The sequence below is a fragment of the Lithobates pipiens genome, unplaced genomic scaffold (assembly GCF_037356315.1).
Source record: "Lithobates pipiens isolate NorthernLeopardFrog02 unplaced genomic scaffold, aLitPip1_a1.2 Scaffold_22, whole genome shotgun sequence".
Lineage (NCBI taxonomy): Eukaryota > Metazoa > Chordata > Amphibia > Anura > Ranidae > Lithobates > Lithobates pipiens.
The window spans coordinates 285,890,417-285,909,857 of NW_027507784.1; the positions used below are offsets into that span (position 1 = coordinate 285,890,417).

Here is a 19,441-nt window from a genome sequence, read left to right on the forward strand (position 1 = left end):
TGCTCCTGCTATCCTCTCTCCTTGCTCCCATGCCTCCCAGAAAGAGCCTCCTCTGTGTGTCCTGGTAGGAATGCTACAGCAATGGGGGCACTCTCAAGGGCCACCGTCAGCACTCCATCTCCATTTTCCACCGGCTGCCCCTCCCTGGCTTGACTCATGCCTATTTATGAGGTGGCTTGCCCCCTGCCAGCCCTTTACTGGGGATTGGTTGGGGGCAGCCAATGGGATATCCCAAGCAGCCCCTTCTAACCTCCACCCACTATGCCAGAACAGTCTCCAATGTTCCAGAGAACAGGGGGCGGTACCAGAGAAGCTGCTAGGATGAGTTGCCCAGCCCTGAGTCACTAAATATTTACCCACATTCATAGCCCAGGCTTTGCCCTGAGACAAAACAAATGTTTACCTATACTAACAAAAATCTACATTCTAGCACAAGGGGTGCTACATAAATAACAAACATGTTATACTTACCTGCTCTGTGCAATGATTTTGCACAGAGCAGCCTCAGTCCTCTCTTTCTTGGGTCCCCTGCTGGCGCTCTTGGCTCCTCCTCCCTGCTGAGTGCTGCCATAATAAGCCACTTGCTATTAGGGGCACTAGTGTGGCCTTGAACTCAATTAGCCGTGAATGACAGCAGCAGGAGCCCATGGCTGCTTCCTCTCTTATCCAGCCACTGCTCTCAGCCACAGAGCTGGATCAAGATCGGACTCAGGTAAATATAAATAGGAGAAGCTGCATACAAGAGGTTTTTTACTGTAAAGATTAGCGCTCTTCTGACAGGAGGAGGAGAGAGGAACACAGCGCACCTCCTCCTGGCTCTTCATCTATCTATCTCCAGCCTCCAGGCTGCCGTCTCCTTGTCCTAGCTGTAAGTGCAGGCAGGGGGAGGGGGCAGGGTGAAGGAACCCAGTGGTGGACATCCATGGGGGCAGAACTGAAATCAACCCACCCCCTACATTTGGCCTTCTGTGTCTCTCACTCAGCCTGAAAGCCAGCAGGAGGGAGAGGGGGAGAAACTGGCTTTGAGTTGCTGGGTGAGAGGCGATGTCATCCTTCGTTCTCTCCTCCACCGATCCTCCTGCTGTTTGGGCCCTCTGTGTTTCCGGGCCCCCTACAGGAGGACCGGTGGTCCCCCTTATCAGCGGTCCTGTGTATATACCATACTCTGCCAATATCGCTGAGTGTCTCCAGTGATCTCCGCTTGTTTCCGGGTCCTGTGCTGAGTTGCTGCTCTGCTGCATTCTGAACACAGGAGACTTGCCATTTGACATGGATGTCATTTAGAGAATACTTTGCATGTTCTGAGTGACGGCAAAGCATTCTTTGATTGGATGAGTTGCAGAGCATGATGTCATTGCCCTGCCTCTCCACCCAATCCAGTCAGATAATGATGGTTAAGCTCCGATGGGCAACAACCCTATGGTTAAGCTCTGGTGGACAGAGTAAAACATGTCAGGGGGCTTGGCTTTAGCACAGACTCATGAGCTGAAGCCATTTTCAGGTCTACACTAGGTTGGCTGGATGGGAGTGTGGCGCTTCTTTGATCTTATACAGTCAGATAACAATTTGCAGATTCATACCTTTCTGAATAAAGACAGACAGGCTCTTTGTTGCACAAGATGCATTCTATGCTTGTAATCTTCTTTAGAATGGACATTGGTGCGTGGATAAATAAACTCCCATACACATGAGTGAGAGTTACGTCATACAGTTCTGGTCAATCAAGGCACCCAGAAGAAGATAGGAGATGCTGGTATTGGCAAGGGAGTTCAACATATATAAATATACACTCGAGAAATAATCAGTATTCAAGGGTGAAGGGATGACTTTATATATATCTATAGAGAGAGAGAGAAAGAGTGCTAAATGTTTATCTAACAAACACAGGTTGAACTGGATGGACTGTTGTCTTTATTCAACCTCACCAACTATGTAACTATACACATACTATATATTTATATATACAATATACAGTGTATATATACACTGTATGGTCAAACGTATTGGGACACCTGTCTTTACACGCACATGAACTTTAATAGCTTCCCAATCTTATCATACAGACAATCAGATTGTTGGCCAAGAAAACCGTGGAATTTTCCCCGAAGGCTGTTAGTTCAAACTTGTCTTGCATACACACGGTCACACAAACAATTATGAACGTAGTGACTTACTAGACGTATTAATTGGTTTTTCATCTCTTTAGCGCCACCCTTTGTGCTCCTTCTGCTAATTTCGTGTTAGTAAAAGTTTGGTGAGTGTTGATTCACGCTTTTCTTTTCACGTTTTTCATTTAGCGCTTTTCAGTTCGCGTTTTTCATTTTGTGCTTTTCAGTTAGTCAACCAGACATGTTGCAGAATCGGAGGAGATAGCGGGTTATTTATTATTGGCCTTGGAGCTATTCCTTTGACATTCTTTTTTTGGTTAAATAATGATTTGATTTGGTATATTTTCTATATTTTTGGATGCATAGAATGCACTTTTTGGTAAAGTTCTATTGGCAGATAGGATGTCTATTTTTTTTTTAATGCACAATAAAAAAATTGTGGAGAATAATACTTGGCTATGTGTTTTACTTCAAATTACAGTTTGGAAGTAGGCAGTTACATTTAAAAAAAATACAATGTAAAATGAACAAGGGACACCAACATAGTTGTATCTTTGAAATTAAAAACTACGGGATAATGGTGTTGTGGTAAATAAAAAAATAAAAAAACATAATAATATTATTCATGATATCACTAGAAAAAAAAGCCTTTGACAATTTGTTTGCAATAACTCCATCAGTATCACCAGCAAAGCAGCTTCATTATTATTCCATTAAAGAAAAGATAATTGTGCGCTCCATTTGGAGATTTCATAATTTGCCATGTCACAAATGTTAATTCTCTATTACAAACGCTAGTTTACAAGACCGTCCACTTCTGCTTTCGAGCATGCGTGTTTGTACTTTGGACTTTTGTCCAACAGACTTGTGTGCACATGATTGGAAAATCTGACAACACACATTTGTTGGTGGAAAATTTGAATACATGCTAGCCAACATTTGTTGGCAGAAAGTTTGACAACAATTGCCAACAGCCTGACATCCAACATTTCCTGTTGATAAAACTGATCATGTGTACAGGGCTTTAGTCCGTAGGGTTCAATATTGAGTTGGCCCACCCTTTGCAGCTATGACAGCTTCCACTCTTCTAGGAAGGCTGCCCACAGAGGCTATTTAGGTGTGTTGACCACTATTGAACAAGAATTCCTGGCTTACATTCTCAGCTCTAATTCATCCCAAAGGTGTTCTATTGGGTTGAGGTCAGAACTGGCTCATCCATGTCTTTATGGACCTTGCTTTGTGCTTTGTGTTTTTCAGGAATTGGGCTTGGCCCCTTCGTTCCAGTGAAAGGAACTCTTAAGGCATCAGCATACCAAGATAATTTCTTACTCCCAACTTTGTGGGAATAATTTGGGGATGGCCCCTTCCTGTTCCAACATGACTGCACACCAGTCCACAAAGCAAGGTCCATAAAGACATGGATGAGTGAGTTTGGGGTGGAGGAACGTGACTGGCCTGCACAAAGTCCTGACCTCAACCTGATAGAACACCTTTGGGATGAATTAGATCTAACATCAGTGCTGGAGCTCACAAATGTGCTTCTTTTAGCCCTTGTACACACGATCGGAGAATCCGTCGGAATGTGTCCTATTAGACCGTGTTGTCGGATAATCCGACTGTGTGTGGTATGCATCGGACTGATTCCGTTGGAATATCTGTCGGACCCAATTTTCCAACTTGTTGGAAATATTTTCTGACCAACTGGTTTGATCGGACATACTCCGATCATGTGTAGAGAATTTTGATCGGACCAAGTGCCACGCATGCTCAGATCAAATTCCTACATCAAAGCTATTGGCTACTAGCCTGAATGTAGTCCCATCGTAACGAAATTACGTCATCACGTTCTGAAAGATCGGATTTTTCGACAACTTAGTCCGACCGTGTGTATGCAACAGTTTCGGACAAGGTCCGACGGACAAAATCCAACGGATTTGGTTGTCGAAATCTCCGACCGTGCGTACAGGGGCTAAGAATGGTCAAACATTCCCATAAACATACTCCTAAACCTTGTGGACAGCCTTCCCAGAAAAGTTGAAGCTGTTATAGCTGCAAAGGGTGGGCAAAGTCAATGCTGAACCCTACGGACAAAGATTGTGATGCTATTAAATTCATGTGCGTGTAAAGGCAGGTGTCCCATTACGATTTACAATATAGTGTATATATATAGATGTATGTGTATCTATCTATCTATCTATATATATATATATATATATATATATATATATATATATATATATATATATATATATATATATATATATATCAGCAATGCAGTAGGCATTGTTTGTGGTTTACCATTAAGACAATGAATAGAGACATCACTTATAATTTTCAGCCGTTTCCAACTTTTTCCTTTTTCGCCAAGCTTTATGCGAGGAAAGGTCAGCGGCATCAATCAGGTTTTATCAGCTCAACTACATCCAGCCTATTCCGTGAGCGAGTCAAAGAAAATATCTGCCCCAAAGACGGGCTTTCAGTCTGAGTTTGTTTCTAAATGGATTAAATGTGTTTACAGAGATTTCTCTGGCAAACACATCTAACGGAAGTAATTTAGCGGGGGTGACACCGCTGCAGGGAAGAGAGGGGCAGGTGGCTGCAAGAATGTTAATATTGAGTCTGTTTTCTGCATATAATTTGAATTTTGAGTTGTGATTTGCCATCAGAGTGAGAATGAGGTCTGCCTCTGTGGAACATATGTATATTAGAAGGCATTGTATGGTAAAAACATTAAAGAGAAACCCCAGCCTAGTATAAAATAAATCATTCAGTAGACAAAAAATATTATTAAATGTATTTTTAAATGTTTTCCTAATATTAATAGCTCACATTTATATAGTAGGTGCTCCCTGATGGCCAAAAATCAGCCTGCATTTGTCAGAATTAACACTGCAAGCCATGTACTCTGTTCCACTGCTGTCAGTCTAGTACAGTGATGGTGAACCTTGGAACCCCAGATGTTATGGAACTACATTTCCCATGATCCTATAACTACACTGCAGAGTGCATGAGTGAAGTAACCGATACAATAATTACTATTATATCTGTGTACTAATTTGTCTAGTCCCTATAGATTAGTTAGTCTATTAAAACTGAGCATATGTTACTGTTAATATCACAATAATACAAGGTTAGCTATGAAACCAAACACACGGTTTATGAGTAATCAAGTCTTATTTATTTCCCAAGGAAATAAGAAAGCTTACATAAAAGTATTAAAGGTAGTTACAATAATACATAGCTTACAATCAGAACACAATAAAAGAATATACTTAGCACATCCTATCGGCTGGCCTCCTGGTGTAATAAGAGGTCTGGGCCACATGGAGTTTAGGCCCAAGCCATCAGTCAGAGCAAGGTCCCAAGATGGCAGCGAGACAACCTCATAGCAAGGCTGTGCAGCGAAAAAAGACTGAGCTCTCTGAAACAATCCTTTTTTACAAAACTCACTCATTCAAACTCGCCCCATTGTCAGTCCTATTTGCTTTGAACCAATCAGTGTTCACATAACAACAATCCTCCTTATATTACTGACTGTCCTGCCATACTTGGCCTCTGAGGACAGTATTGCAGTCCGTGCGCCCTGGGCCATCTTTATCATCAATCTGTTTGAAGCTTCTGCACACAAGGTGGGCCAAAGGTAAGTCCTTTTGCTATGCAGATTCTGTTTGGGGCCACATTCCTCTGTACCTTTTAAAACTGTGGGACTGCAAGTGTCAGTATGGCTGATCTTGGTTGTAAAAACAGATGTGTAGAAACTTTAGAAATATAACATTAATTCATGTTGTATTCCAACAATGAACATCATGGGAAAAGTAGTTTCAAAACATCTGGGGTGCCAAGGTTCGCCATCACTGTTCTAGTATAATAAAGCACTGGTAACTGGGGGCAGGTTTTTATTTTGTGCTTATAAGAGTGATAGAGCACAGGGAGGACTGTAGAAGTGGGCTGATGTTCATTTACAGTCCAATGAGCCAGTTGGAGTCAAGATGCAATGTCTGGCTCTGTGGATGGCATCTCATGAATTGTATGCCTTGAATTCTAATTGTGTTTTTAGATATTTTGGTGAAGTTTAGCTTTCATAATTGAGTAACCACAAGCACATTTCTAAATTATAGAAAGTTGCCTGTGAGGCATCTACCTGCTACAAATTTATCACGGTAGAGTCAACTGTCTCCCTTCCTGTGTCCCAATATGTGCATTCTATTTATGCCCTCAGAAATATTATACATATGGGAGCATGACATAGCATGGACACATATCAGCGGGTCATGGCAAGTATCCTGATTTCCTTTCAAAACAGAACTCATTCCATGCTCTGGCTGTCTATTGTAGAATCCAGTTAGGTCATTAAAGCAATTATTTTTGCTGTTTTAGATTGTCCTTGTTGCTGGCCTTATTGGTCCGTGGCCTCACTTAAACTCTACTTGCCCTTATCTTGCTGTAACCCCTAGCTTTGCTTTTGGGTATCACAAGGCAAAAAGCCCAAGCACAATTGTTGACTATATGCTATGTCACCCTTTGTTACTTTCCATACTCTGTGATCTAGGCAGTTCCTGCCGCCTGTTGCTCCCATACTCAACTGAAATAAGTTTGGCCACCAAATATTTTTATTGATGCAGAAGACCAGACTTAGGGCATCCTACTTAGATCCCTCTCCTCCACTTGTCAGACTTGATTGTAGGCAGTGGTCAAATTGCTCCTATCCTTCCAGCTGTTGGAGAATATTCACCTTACCCAGATATCATAATTAGCAGTGAAATTCCTGGGGACACCTGAGCATGAAAGATCCAAAATGTGCCTGCAGGGGTGACCATAATATCTCAGTTAAGAGATGACCCTTGTGTTTCTGCTATCAATAAAAAAAGCTGCTATATAGTACATTCAAACTTTACCAGTTTTGCAGGTTATAGTCATTTATTTTTGAAGACACATGTGCCCCCATTTGCTCAGGCCTGAATGCAAACTACAAACGCTGGAGGAGATAATTAACTAGAATTCAATACTGTCATTGCAGGCTCTTGCTATTCGCAAATGTACTAACTGCACACTACCAAAAAACATATTAGGCTCCACTCATATAACACAAAACATGAATACTTTTATCAGTTTTCAGCCATGTACCAAACATGTTCTTCCATTTTTTGGGACCTGTAAATTGAGACTGTATTGATGGTGGTAATACTTCTGCTCATATTGAGAACCTACCATAAAAGATAATCATTAATTTGTTTACCTATATGGTCTTTATGTTATTTGGCAGAGTATGATGTTTAAAGAGGAAGTAAACCCTGATGGGTTGACTTCCTCTTTCATGCCCTGCAAAGGTAAAGCATAATGGACTACTATGCATTGCATAGTAGTCCATTATGTGTCACTTACCTGACACAGGAGCCAGCGATGTCACTGCTGTCCCCTGTAGTCCGGCACATCCATCTTCTCGGTGGATCTCGCCGTTCCGCCGCTGTCATTCGGCATGCGCACGGGAGCCGCCATGCGCGGCATATCGCTGTTGACGGTTCCCGCGCTCAGTGCACCTGCGCGCCGCTGTCTACGGCACATGCGCCGTAGACAGCGGTGCCTGTCTTTTGGCAAATATCTCCTAAACCGTGTAGGTTTAGGAGATATTTCTTGGACCTACAGGTAAGCCTTAATCTAGGCTTATCTGTAGGTCAAAGTGTGTTGTAAGGGTTTACAACCACTTTAACCTCCCTGGCGGTATGATTCAGTCTGGATTTAGGTGCTGAAAGCGGTATAATTATTTTGCATGGAAATTTGGCGTTTTATATTGTAGTCCTGTAATTCTTAGGAATAACTTTCTTAAATCTGTTCAAACCAGAGTCTAGCAGACATCCCGGGTATGATAAAGTTTATAATATAATAAAGAATAATAAAAATTATTCAATAATGTAATCAAATCCTAAAACACTGAAAAAGGGACACTTTTTGGTTGCTATGGACAATCTCCAAATTTCAGACAGAAAAAACAGTATTTATAATATAAAAGTGCATGCAGGGCACTGCACAGACCACTAGGGACAAAGGGGGTGTGTAATTTTTTTATACAGTACTGTAATCTGTAAGATTACAGTGCTGTGCGTGTTTTGTGTGTTTTTACTTTTTTGAATTTGCAGCCGTTCTCCGCTCCCGTACGCCGTAACGCCGCAGGGAACGGAGCTCGGCAGCATTCGGCACTGTGAATCGAGCGGAGGACAGCTTGCTCACACAGCACGGAGGACATCGCTGGATCCAGGGGACAAGGTAAGTAACTCTCCCTGTGTCCTCTCTGTATCCAGCGATGCGATCCCGAGTCTGGCTCGGGGTTACCGCTCCTGTCAGTAAAATCCCAACCCGAGCCAGACTCGGGATTACCGCTAGGGGGGTTAAAGCTGTGTTACCTATTGAGATTCATGGTTTATAAAAAGAATTCAAAGGGGGTTATTTGTGAAAGGTAAATCCACTTTGCACTGCAAGTGCACTTGGAAGAAAAGTTGCTGTAGATCCAAGGGGGACATGCAAGGAAAATAAAAAACATCATTTTAGCTTGCACATGATTGGATGATAAAATCAGCTTCATTTCAGATCTACCCCTTAGATTTAGAGCAACTGCACTTCCAGGTGCACTTTCGGTGCACTTTTAAGTGCACTTGCAGTACAAAGTGGAGTTACCTTTCGTAAACAACCCCAAACTGTCCTAAATTTTCTAAGGAGACACAAGAGCCAATGTGGTTGATTTACTAAAGGCAAATCCACTCTGCACTACAAGTGCACTTGGAAGTGCAGTCGCTGTAGATCTGAGGGGAAGCTCTGAAATTAGGGGAAGCTCTGCTGATTTTGACATCCAATCATGTACAAGCAAACATGCTGTTTTTTTATTTTTCTTGCATATCCCCCTCAGATCTACAGCGACTGCACGTCAAAGTGCACTTTCAGTGTAGTGCAAAGTGGATTTGACTTTAGTCAATAACCCCCAGTGACTTCTGCAGACTTCATGCTGAGATCGTTGAAAATGCCTAATAGTAATGCACCTAAATTAGTGTTTGAAGCTTCTGGTAAATCATCCACAGGAACATTATGCCTAACGATATTCATCAATCACTTAAACTCTGGATATTCAGCTGGGTTCTTGAGCAACTTATACACAGAGCTTAATTATTTCCTATATATTTCATCTTGCTCTAAGATACATTGGCTAAGAAACATTCAATTCTTCTATTTCAGAATGTTTATTCCATAGAGAAATGCAAAAGGTATGATTTGTGAGTAACCATTTAACTATCATTTTGAAGACCTAATGCAACTAGTTTCCAAAGTTGAATTGCCTGCAGAGGTCTCAGATGCATACAATTGTAAATATATGTGGAAGCCACATGTTAAGGTGCACTTGGGGTTCTGTTTTCCATAGGAACAGCAACTTTAGGACACAAAGGGGTTGATTTACTAAAGGCAAAAAGACTGCGCACTTTGCAAAGTGCAGTTGCACTCCACAGGAGCAGTTGCTCTAGAGCTTAGTAAATGAGTAGAAGCTCTGCTAAAAGCCATCATCCAATCACGTGCAAGCAAAAATACTGTTTTTTTAATTTTCCTTGCACGTGATTGGGTATTCTTTGTAAAGTGAAGTTTTACCTCAATTACTAAGCTCTGGTGCAACTTGCACTTTGCAAAGCACACAGGGGGTTATTTACGAAAGGCAAATCCACTTTGCACTACAAGTGCACTTGGAAGTGCAGTCACTGTAGATCTAAGGGGGACATGCAAGGAAAATAAAAAACATAATTTTATAATTTTAGCTTGCACATGATTGGATGATAAAATCAGCAGAGCTTCCCTTCATTTCAAATATTCCCCTCAGTTGCAGTGCATTTGTAGTGCAAAGTGGATTTGCCTTTCGTAAATAACCTCCTATGCCTATTTTCCTTTAGTAAATCGACCCCATAGAGCAGGGATATGCAATTAGCAGACCACCAGCTGTTGCAAAACTACAAGTCCCATCATGCCTCTGCCTCTGGGTGTCATGCTTGTGGCTGTCAGAGTCTTGCTATGCCTCATGGGACTTGTAGTTCTGCAACAGCTGGAGGTCCGATAATTGCATATGCCTGCCATAGAGCAAAGCACAGAGTAAAGGCAACTTTACTTGGAGGTCACCCCATCCACCTTAATGTAAACTTTTCAAGACAGAATCTTGAGGCCTCTGCTACTCACTTTATGAAAATAGTGATTACTTAGCTTTCTGTGTTTATTGAATTTTACAAGTTCTAGAGACCAATAACTTGAAGGCACTTGGGTATCAGGATGTTCAGGAGATATTACAAAGGTACAGTCAAATGCATATTCAAATCAGCATAGTAAAGTAGGTTTATGAATTGCAGGAGTTCTGATTTCCAGAGAGGAGAAGCTCAAGGGTACAATAGTGAGCAAAAAGAAAAAGATATATAGTGCCCACTGAGATGGTTACTTGACTTTTATGCTTATCATTGTCTTAGTTTCCTCTAGAATGTTAGTAACTGACTTGAAACAAGTACGCTGATCAGAAAAGTCTGAGCTATTTATCTGCAAAGTCTGGGCTGGTGACTCAAAGTATTGATGCAAGGGAATGAAAATTACAGCCAGACAATTAGAGTGTTTAAAGGGAGAGATCAGCAATGGATGCCAGCATGTCCCCATTCTTCTGACATTCTTCCTAAAGGGTAACTCCACTTTCATGGGGAAAAAAGCAAAAAATATATATATATATATATATATATATAGCATATACAATTGCGACACAAGTCATATTGTAATTGAATGTTAATAAAAATGACCTTTCCCCTTTCAATCTGCAGCTCTGTCATTTTCTGTGCAATGCAATATGGTTACCTGGAGGTGTTCTGTACACAGAATGTATACAGAGCGCCCCTCAGAAACATCATTTCCTGCTTGTGTGATTGACTCACTGATTTCCCCAGAAGGCACAGACAACCTTAAAAGCATCTTTAGAAGTTCTAGCGCAGCTTTTTTCAACCAGGGTGCCTTGAGGTTTCTTCAGGCGGTGCCTTGGCAAAATGGCTAAAAATTGCCCAAAAATTGAATACAAGATGGCGTGTGGATGAAGGCTGCCTTTTAGTTACACACATTAGGGGTTAATTTACTAAAGGCAAAAAGACTATGCACGTTGCAAACTGCAGTTGCTCCAGGGATTAGTAAATGAGCTGAAGCTCTGCTGATTTCCATCATCCAATCATGTGCAAGCAAAAATTCTGTTTATTTTTATTTTCCTTGAACGTGATTGGGTGACGTGCAAAGTGAAGCCTTACTTCATTTTACTAAGCTCTGGAGCAACAGAGGGCAACTTTGCAAAGTGCACAGTCCATTTGCCTTTAGTAAGTTAACCTCTAAGTCACAGGTTTTCATTGTGCACTTTAACAACCTTCTAGCTACCGGCGTCCTAAAGATAATGCCATGTAACTGATGATGCAGTTGGTCCTAAAGACCAATGGCATCATCAGTTGATATGGAGGATGTCAGTGACTTGCATAGCATCCTTGTTTGACCCCCCCCCTGCCCCTCTCCATCAGCGGTGAGGTCACATTAGCTGAGTGATGGAGAAACATTGGAAGACTAGTCAGTACCAGTGTGCAAAAGTGTATTTGTTTTGGAAGAATAAATCACCTCTAATGTTGGGTGTCCTACTTGAACTTGTAGATGTTGCTGCATTATGCAAAACTATTAGAATCATTTTTACATTTTAGAATGGGGTGCCTTGAGATTTTCCATAATTTTTAAAGGGTACCTTGACTGAAAAAAAAGTTGAGAAACCCTGGCCTAGCCTTTACTTACCATTTAAAACTATGCTATTAGTTTTCTCCTATTTAAGAGGATAGCCATCTCTTTCTATTCTAAGGCCGCGTACACACGGGCGGACTGTTCGCCCAACTTTGTCCGCTGAACAGTGTTTGGGCGGACAGTCCGCTCGTGTGTGGGCTTTCAGCGGACAGTTTCAGCGGACAGTTGGACGGACAAGGTTTTTCGGAATTTCGGAACAGCCCGCTCGTGTGTAGGCTTGTTCGTCAAACAAAGTTCCGCGCATGCTCAGAAAGGATTTTCACGCCGAAAGCTATAATGCAGTGTATAGGACGTCGTATTTTTCGTCCCGTCGTACGTGCTGTTCACGTCATCGCGCACGGTTTCAGCAAACTGTTCGTTCGTCGTGTGTGGGCATGTCCGTCCATGCTAATTTTGAGCGGACTGTTTGCTGAAACTGTTGGACGGACAAAGTTGGGCGAACAGTCCGCGCGTGTGTACGCGGCCTAAGATTAAGTATAATCTGCCCAATGAGGGACACACAGCAATGGAATCCTGGCATAGTTTTTTACTCATTCCTATTCAAGAATTTCCAGGTCTTGTAAGTAACAAAAGTGGTTGGTATTCACCCACCTGTGTCTAGGGGCGTACTAAGACCACATGTTGGCTTCTCATTATTGAGGTGATCGAATGTCATGTACAGTATATTTTCTATTTAGAAAGAAGGGGGCTTTCCAGTGTGGAAGTTCTGAGTGTGTTCAAAAAAGATGAAACCACCACTTATTGTCTGTAAGCCCCCGTACACACGGTCGGACATTCCAACAACCAAATCCATCAGATTTTTTCAGACGGATTTTGTCCGAAACTGGTGTTGCATACACGCGGTCGGACAAAGTTGGCAGAAAATCCGATCGTTCGAAACGTGATGACGTTATTTAGCTACGACGGGACTACTTTCAGGCTAGTAGCCAATAGCTTTGGTCTAGGAATTTGATCTGAGCATGCGTGGCACTTTGTCCAATCGGAATTCTCTACAAGCGATCGGACAAAGTCCGATTGGATCATGTTGTGGGAAAATTTTATATCCAGCTCTCAAACTTTGTTGGTCGGAAATTCCGACGGAAAAAGTCAGATGAAGCCCACACACGGTGGGATTATCCGACAACACGGTCCGATCGGACATTTTCTGTCGGAATGTCCGACCGTGTGTACAAGGGCTTAGACTCCTTAAAGAGACACTAATATTAGGAAGCATGTATTGTTATGACAGTGGGGGTTATTTACGAAAGGCAACTCCTTTTTGCACTACTACTTGTAGTGCAAAGTGGATTTGCCTTTCGTTAATAACCTCCTGTGTCTCTTTAAAATATTAATATTATGGATTTCTAAATTTTACCAGTACCTCCACCTCTAAATCCAGTCTTCACTCTCCTGCAAAGCTAGAAGCACTTGGACCTTCAGCATCCAGTACTGTCTACCGTCTGTACACTGTAATTCCACCCAGAGACCACTAGGTCACTAGTTTGACTCTGCAGGGCTTGATAGTATTTAGATGACAGTATATCTTTAAATAGATACAGTACATGCCAAATTTTATTTGGTAATTTCTTTTATATGGATGACTCTTTGTGAGTTTTTACTTTTTTATGTAACACACAAAAAAAGAAAATCAATCAGTCAATCAATTAGTCAATCAATATTACACTTTGATTATCCGTGCTCAGCAATTAACATTGAACTTTATGTCAAGAGGCATGTCAAACTAACAATACAGCTCAAAACCCTATTTGTAATAAATGCTTTTTGAGAAATAGACTCATTTTATATTCAGTGTCTCCTTATTGGGAAGTTTTTGCATTTTCTAAAGCATCGAGCCATCACTAATTACTGTCTGACATTTGCGTACTGACATTTAAAACATTGCTGCTTGTTAGATAAGTATGATATTATAAAGCAGGATAGTGAACTTCTCTAGTTTATAAATATGTTCTTTATCTATCTTATTCCCTAATATTTGTACAGGCTCTTGAAGGATGGACTGTGCCCAATACCATGTCAAAAAAAAAATATATATACTAATTGCTAATTGGTAGACTTACAGCAATATCTCTCAATTTTACTAGTGTAAAGTCAGCTGTGCATTGAAGCTGACTGAAATAAGAAGTTTATTTCAAATAAATTCAATTATGATGCCCTTCTGAAGCCTTTAAATATAGGGTTGAATTATGACTTGTGTGTGTATATATATATACATGCAAAATGCACTTGAAATTGTGCTGAAAGTGCACTTGGAAGTGCAGTCGTTGTAAATCTAATGCCGCATACACACGACCAGACTTTTCGAGGGACTAAGTCTGACAGACTTTCGACAGAGTTCTGACGGAGTTCTGACAGAGTTCTGACGGACTTTCCGAATGAACAGACTTGGCCACACACAATCACACCAAAGTCCGACGGATTTGAACGTGATGACGTATGACTTGACTAGAATAAGGAAGTTCATAGCCAGTAGCCAATAGCTGCCCTAGCTTCGGTTTTTGTCCGTCGGACTAGCATACACACGAGCGGATTTCTCAGTAGGAACTGGGTCCGGCAGAGTTCTGTTGGAAAAATTTGAAACATGTTCCATTTCTAAAGTCTGTCAGACTTTTGCAAATCAAAAGTCCGCTGCAGCCCACACACGTTCGAATAGTCTGCCGGAATCATTCCGTCAGACTTTTGATGTTGAAAAGTCTGGTCGTGTGTACGGGGCATAAGGGGTAGATCTGAAATGAGGCGAAGCTCTGCTGATTTTATCATCCAGTCATGTACAAGCTAAAATGCTGTTTTTTATTTTCCTTGCATGTCCCCCTCGGATCTACAGCGACTGCACTTCCAAGTGCACTTGCAGTGCAAAGTGGATTTGCCTTCAGAAAATACACCCCAGGGGTAAATTTCGAAAGGCAAATCCATTGTGCACTGCTAGTGCACATGGATGTGCAGTCACTGCAGATCTGAGGGGGACATGAAAGGAAAATAAAAAACAGCATTTTTGCTTGTACATGATTGGATGATAAAATCAGCAGAGCTTCCCCTCATTTCAGATCTTCCCCTCAGATCTACAGCGACTGCACTTCCAAGTACACTTTCAAGTGTACTTGCAGTGCACTTGTAGTACAGAGTGGATTTGCCTTTAGTAAATCAACCCCATAGGGGGTTGATTTACTAAAGGCAAATACACTTTGCACTACACTGAAAGTGCACTTGGAAGTGCAGTCGCAGTACGGTAGATCCAAGGGGACATGCTAGGAAAATAAAAAACAGCATTTCAGCTTGCACATGATTGGATGATAAAATCAGCAGAGCTTCCCCTCATTGCAGATCTACCCCTCCGATTTAGCGCGACTGCACTTCCAAGTGCACTTTCAGAGCAATTTCAAGTGAACTTTGCACTTGTAGTTTGCACTTGTAGTGCAAAGTGGATTTGCCTTTCATAAATAACCCTCGGTGTGACCACGAGAGGCGCAACAAGTCACCAGTTACATGGGGACAAGTGCTTTATCTTCTTTACCATTTAAATCATCAGATCACACATCGTAAATCTGCCTGGGGCTAAGAACAGTAGGCAACCAGATGTATTTCTTTCTTCGCCTCCTGATTTAAAAACTGAAAAAAAAAAAAATAATGTGTTTACAGCTCACCTCTCCTTCCCGAAAGGAACAGTGACATTCAGAGACACAAAGGAAGGGACTTCTTTTGTCAATCAAAAGCAGTATTTTACAAGCGTTCTAAGCTGTGAACACATGTAGGATACAAGCAAAGCTTTTTCATGGTCCATTGTGTTTAGTGGACAGGAGGGTTTTGTCCTGAGAATCCCAGGTATATTATTTACTAGAGCAGCTCTTGTGTTTATTAGAGAGTCTTGTTTCTTTGATTGCGTGTTACATGTAAAACCCTGCAGTGTAGCTGTTGTTTTGTTCCTACAGGTGAGCTAATGTTATTCTGTTGCAGTCTTACTACATAATAAGCTGAAAACAGGTTGCAGAAATTGTTTTTTTTGATACATGTTAACTTTTCTTGTGGGTACAAGACATTTAAACAACAGCTGCTCCTTAAATGCCCTTAACCAGTACTCCTTTAACTGCCATTGCCTAAATATTATACCGCGTACACACAGTCAGACTTTCCGATGGCAAACATGCGATCGGAGCTTGTTGTCGGAAATTCCGATCATGTGTAGGCTCCCTCGGACATTTTCCATCGGAATTTCCATCACACACAAAATTTGAGATCTGGTTCTCAAATTTTCCGACAACAAAATCCGTTGTCGGAAATTCCGATCGTGTGTACACAATTCCAACGCACAAAGTGCCACGCATGCTCGGAATTAAGCAGAAGAGCCACACTCGTTGTACATGTTGTGCGTCACCACGTTCTTGAGCAACTTTGTGTGACCATGTGTATGCAAGACAAGTTTGAGCCAACATCTGTCGGGAAAAATCCATGGATTTTGTTGTTGGAATGTCCGATCAATGTCCGCTCATGTGTACGGGGCATTACACTGCATATAAACAATACAGTTAAAGTAGAATTAAAGGCACAATCTTTTTTTTTCCATTTTGGAAAGGGAGGCTCATAACCCCTGTCTTTTTTTGTCATCTTTTTACCATTGGGGGGATTTCCCTTCACTTCCTGTCACATGTCCAAAGCAAGAAGTGAGAGGAAATCTCTGCATGGTAAGGTCATTTTTTTCCATTTTGGAAAGGGAGGCTCATAACCCCTATCTTTTTTGTCATCTGTGTCCCATTGGGGGGATTTCCCTTCACTTCCTGTCCCATGTCCAAAGCAGGAAGGGAGAGGAAATCTCTCCATGGTAAGGGATTTTTTTTTTCCATTTTGGAAAGGGAGGCTCATAACCCCTATCCTTTTTGTCATCTGTGTCCCATTGGGGGGATTTCCCTTCACTTCCTGTCACATGTCCAAAGCAGGAAGTGAGAGGAAATCTCTCCATGGTAAGGGAATTTTTTTTTCCATTTTGGAAAAGGAGGCTCATAACCCCTATCTTTTTTGTCATCTGTGTCCCATTGGGTGGGATTTCCCTTCACTTCCTGTCACATGTCCAAAGCAGGAAGAGATAGGAAATCTCTCCATGGTAAGGGATTTTTTTTTTCCATTTTGGAAAAGGAGGCTCATAACCCCTATCTTTTTTTGTCATCTGTGTCCCATTGGGAGGGATTTCCCTTCACTTCCTGTCACATGGCCAAAGCAGGAAGTGAGAGGAAATCTCTCCATGGTAAGGGAATCCCTAGTTGTCTCCGGGTTCCCCAAAATGACTGTCCCCATTGAAAAATGTCCTATTCCTGTTCTGGCAACATTTTTCTTTCGCTTTCGTTCTCGGTGATTATGGTAAGCAGGACAAATAGAGAGACTGGGGGGATTTTTCAAAACTGGAGCAGCTGTACGCGGCAACCAATCAGCTTCTAGCTTCAACTTGTTCAGTTAAATTTTGAAAATTAAAGATAGAAGCTGATTGGTTGCCATGCACAGCTGCTATAATTTCTGGCTACTCCAGTTTTGATAAATCCCTCTCAATGAAATGTGATGGGGGGCACCTGCAATGAAGGAGGAACTCAAATGTTATATGGGAGGACTCTGATGTAAGGGGGGAAGCCCGATATGAAGGTAAGGACTGTGATGTAAAGGGGATAGGATTCTAACTTTAACTTTATTCTTAACTATTTTTTACCTTTCACATTTTTTTAACTGTTCATATGTCAACTTTTTTAAATTTTTATTTGTTTTGTTGCAGTTGGCTACTGCAGAGAAACCACAGCAAACATAGAACAGTCATATCTACCAAAACCTCCAGAGCCAACCAAGTTCCCAACTCAGCCCCCCTCCACTCCTTTCTTCACCAAATCTCACTGTGCCTACTGCATTCTAAGTAATGTAAGTAAAAAAATTCACAGTTCGAAAAAAATACAACCTTGTACAGTCTGTAAATCTTACCTGTGTGCTGTGTACCTTTGTAAGATATTCTTCACCTTTGTAAGAAAGAAGCTTGCTTGCTTCCTTTCCTGCCATGGAACTAAAAGACAATCAGAGCTGCAGAAAATCCAAGTAAAATTGTTGCCTCTGCGTCCCCCAGAGGGAACTGCCTAAGATTGTCTACTACACTGTCCAGATCTAGCTTTTCTTTTGATCAAATTTTAATCCTTACTTTCAAGTAGAGTTGCACTGATACCTTTTTTTTTAATTTGGTGAGTACGAGTACTGATACTTGTGCTCATATACTCGCTCATATACTCGCCAATACTGGTTACCTTTGTGGTGCAATACGAGTCCATACAAACTGAATGGGCTCATATTGCATGGCAAAGAATCGCATATGATTTGAACAGTAATGCGGTCTGAATCACAGGCAGTTTCCCCCGCTGCTCTGTTCCTGTGTGAACCCAGGCTGAAGTCTCTATGACAATCCTGGGTTCACACAGGAATGGTGCAGGAAACTGCATGTGATTCAGACAGGAATCGCTCCGCATCTCTGTTCAAATCACATACAATTCTTTGCCATACAATTTGAACCCATTCGCACCACATTCCTGTTCAAACCGAGAAGAAATTGATTGCACACTCGAATCCAAAGGATGCTCTTCAATTTTCTTTATTGTCATAAGCCAGACACGTTTGCAATGATTAAAAACTGACGCGTTTCACACGAAAGAACCTGAAAAAGTTAATTCATGTGAAACGCATCAACTTATCATCCTTGCAAACTTGTCTGGCTTATCGCAATAAAGAAAATTCAACAGCATCCTTTGGATTCGAGTGTGCAATCAATTTCTTCTCTTCTTGATATTACTTACACTAATGAGCCGTGATTAGCCCCTTGGACCGGGGGTGTCCATTTTTTTGCCTGAAGCGGTGTGTGCACCCTTGTTTTGTTTCCTGTTCAAAATGCATGCGATTCTTTGAAGTGTGATTTGAGGCCATTCATTTTGTATAGGCTCAAATCACATCAAAAAGTTATTGGTATAGGTACTGACAAGTACTTGAGCACAAGTAGCGGTACTCGTACGCACTGATATAAAACATTTTTTTTATTGGTGCAACCCTACCTGAAGTTCTTCAAGGGATCAAAATTAGATTAAAAGAAGGGCTAGATCTGGTCAGTGCAGTATATTGTATTTAAAAAGAGCTGGATACATTCATAATTGTACAAAACATAACTGGATATCAAAATGTATAGGTAACAACAGAGATTGTTGATCAAGGGAATTTTCCATTGTTTTCAGGGGGGCTAATTGAAGCATGCTTTATAGGATGTTTTTTTGTCTTCCTCTGGATCAACTCCAAGCCCCTGTACACACGGTCGGAGATTTCCACAACCAAATCCGTCGGATTTTGTCCATCAGATTTAGTCTGACGGATTGTGTCTGAAACTGTTGCATACACACGGTCGGACTAAGTTGTCGAAAAATCCGATCTTTCAGAATGTGATGACGTAATTTCGTAACAATGGGACTAGATTCAGGCTAGTAGCCATAGCCAATAGCTTTGATGTAGGAATTTGA

At 41.5% G+C, this 19,441-nt stretch overlaps 1 protein-coding gene across 5 annotated transcripts in view; it reads left to right on the forward strand.

The window, feature by feature from the left end:
• Positions 1-19,441, forward strand: part of ELFN1 (extracellular leucine rich repeat and fibronectin type III domain containing 1) — an 808,405-nt gene that overhangs the window by 705,129 nt on the left and 83,835 nt on the right. For 4 of the 5 annotated variants that reach the window (XM_077449130.1, XM_077449128.1, XM_077449132.1 and 1 more), the window contains one exon: positions 17,677-17,816. The exons of the other annotated variant lie outside the window; for it this stretch is intronic. The gene's annotated coding sequence lies outside the window, so the exon portion shown is untranslated. The remainder of the gene's footprint in view (positions 1-17,676; positions 17,817-19,441) is intronic. 5 annotated transcript variants of the gene reach the window in all.